This window comes from Ovis canadensis, chromosome 8, assembly GCF_042477335.2.
Source record: "Ovis canadensis isolate MfBH-ARS-UI-01 breed Bighorn chromosome 8, ARS-UI_OviCan_v2, whole genome shotgun sequence".
Classification (NCBI taxonomy): domain Eukaryota; kingdom Metazoa; phylum Chordata; class Mammalia; order Artiodactyla; family Bovidae; genus Ovis; species Ovis canadensis.
In genome coordinates this window covers 42055757-42058746 of record NC_091252.1, presented here as the reverse complement: position 1 = coordinate 42058746, position 2990 = coordinate 42055757, and the positions used below count along the sequence as shown (strand labels likewise).

At 41.9% G+C, this 2990-nt stretch overlaps 1 pseudogene; it reads left to right on the top strand.

Moving 5' to 3' along the window:
* The first annotated feature begins 1827 nt into the window (after window positions 1–1827).
* On the top strand, window positions 1828–2688 carry LOC138444633 (large ribosomal subunit protein eL6 pseudogene; annotated as a pseudogene).
* Window positions 2689–2990: the final 302 nt, after the last annotated feature.

Below are 2990 nucleotides of genomic sequence, written 5' to 3'. Positions count from 1 at the left end.
CCTATTTTCTCCAGTCTTCCCACACACTGTCTGACTCTTCCAGTTCCTCTTGTTAAATTAGGGGTGTGCAGAGATTAGCTGAAACCAGGTCGAGCTGTTTTGTGCTAAGATGGAAAATTCTACCCAGGCAACTATTAGGGGGCAGAGTAAATCTTGATGTTTTGCAGAGAGAAAAGATTCCTTTTTTCCTCTTTTTTTATTAAACAATGAACTGGAAAGTTCACTGTAATTTTTCTCATCAAGGATGATGAAGAAAAACAAAAGTTCCTAGGCTTTTGTAAACTCTTTCCAATTCTCAAAACTCACAAACACTAATTTTGGAGTAGGGAGAAAATGCACAGATCACTTTATTCAATTTTTGCCCTTTACAAACTGGGCATCAAAAGTCAAGATGCTTTTCCCAAGGTCACAGAAAAGAGTGGCAGTGCATGGCCTGAATCCAACTCTCTGACTCTTGGTCCAGATGGTTTTCTGCTACTTAAACTCCTTTTGCTAAGGAGAAAATCTTCCCACCTCTTCTAGAAGGAGGCAGAGACCATCATGGCTACCCCACTTGCCTTATCCAAGGGGTAGAGCAGCTGTTCTCCCCACCCTCTGCCCGACAAGCCTCTCCAGCCAGGAACTCATCCTGGGGCTTAAAGGGCAGGAAAACAACAGACATGATATGACTTCATCTATGCACTCATCTTTCTCACTCCATCCCTTTCAGCTCCCCCACCTAAATAAGAACCCCCACAAAACCACATCCATGGGCACATAACCATGTTGTTTTTCTGTCTCATACTCCGTGATGCTTATCTCCATCCTATACCCATTTGACCTGTTGCGTGGTCAGTGAAGGAAGGGGATGAAGGGGGTGTTGGAGGAAGGAAAGAGAGAAGAAGCAAGAGAGGCAGAAGAGGACAATCAGTTGAAGGAAGCAGTTTTACCTCAAAACTCAAGAAGCAGATTCATGTCTAGACAAGAACGGGAGCCCTAGGACTTCCTTGGTGGTTGAGTGGCTAAAACTCCATGTTCTCAGTGCAGAGGGCTCAGATTTAATTCCTGATCAGGAATCTAGATCCCACATGCCACAACTAAGACCCTTCACAGCCAGATAAAATAAATAAGTAAAAATAAATGTTAAAAAAAAAAAAGAAAGAAAGGGAGCCCTCACACCCCAGACCACTCACCCATAGCTCTGGCTTTTCTGATCTCTGTTCCTCCCAAGGCGAATCCCTTCTTTTCCAGAAACCTCCTATATTCCAATCTAGTCCACTCCTCTAGACAGTCATGGACTCCTTCTTCTGTCTCTGAGGACAATTCACTTTCTCCTTAAACTCATATTTCCATTATACTCACAGCAATGAGTTATCCTTATATTTTTTTCTGGTTCGAAGTCTTTTTGTTGATATTTTATAATGTTTATTATGAACATTTTATTATGTTGATCTTTTTTTTTTCATATAAATAAAGGCTTCCCTGGTGGCTCAATGGTAAAGAATCCATCTACCAATGCAAGAGATACAGGTTCGATCCCTGGGTCAGGAAGATCCCCTGGAGAAAGAAATGGCAGCCCACTCCAGTACTCTTGCCTGGGATATCCCATGGACAGAGGAGCCTAGAGGGCTACAGACCATGGGGTCAAAAAAAGTGTCAGACACATTTAATGACTAAAACAACAACAAAAATATATATGTATATACAGATACATATATATACTTCTGTTCTATATATAGAGTTAGAGCCATATAAATAAAGACAGAGATAGAGAGATTGAGATAATTTTTTTTAAGTTTTTCTATGTTAAAAAAAAAATACTATTCTGCCTCTTGCCCATCTTGCAAGATGGTAGATGAAAACACAGAGAAGCTGGATAATAATAAGAAGAAACATAAAGCCAAGAAGGCTGATGCCAGGGCAAGGTTAAGAAGGGTAACCTCAAGCCCAAAACACCTCAAAAGGGGAAATCCCACAACAACCAAAACCCCATCCTAGTCAGAGGAATTGGCAGCTTTTCCCCATCTGCTTTGTGTTCCAGCAAAGTCGTGGAAAAGAGGAAGTAATCATAAGCTACATTTAAGATTGAAATTAAAGAGAAATTTCTTTCTACTACACAAAACTTGTTTGGGTGGGGGTGACAGAAATGATGGGATCCAAATGGCTAAGCTTCACCGAACACCTGGATGATGCTCCACTGAAGATGTACCTTGAAAGCTGGTGAGCCTCAGGAGAAAACCCTTCCATCAGATGAGAGGAAGCTGTGAGCTAGCGTCACTCCCAGCACCATTCCAAGCATCCTCACCGGGTACCACAGAGGCACGATGGTGGTTTTCTTAAAGCAGCTGAGCAGTAGCATGCTGCTCGTGATGGGACCTCTGGTCCTCAGTCGAGTTCCTCTGTTAGAACACATCAGAAACTTGTCATCACCACCTCCACAAAAACTGATGAGTGGTGTGGAAATCCCAAACATCTCCCTGAGGCTTATTTCAAGAAGAAGCAGCTTCTTAAAGCCCAGACACCAGGAAGGTAAGACCTTCGATGCAGAGGAAGGGAAATTCAAGCTCACAGAGCAGCACAAGGTTGATCTGAGAGACCTGGACTCACAAATTCTGCCAAAATATCAAAGCCATCCCTCAGTTCCAGGGCTACCTCCGTTCTGTGTTTCTGCTCACAAATTGGTGTCCTAAATATCTTACAAAGAACTGATACATTGACCCAAAAAAATTATTCTGGGTGGTGTAGGTATTATGTTGATTACAAGTATAAAGCTCGTCAACATAATGTAAATATATTGTAAATTTTGTGGATAATGATTAAATACATATACTGTATCAGAAATGAATCTCATAATGAGTTCCACAACCCTGTTTTTATCCCAATTAATTTATGCATCTATGATTTGATAGTACCTGGTGGCTCAGAGGATAAAGCGTCTGCCTACAATGCAGGAGACCCGGGTTCAATCCCTGGGAGGAAGATCTCCTGGAGAAGGAAATGGCGACCCACTC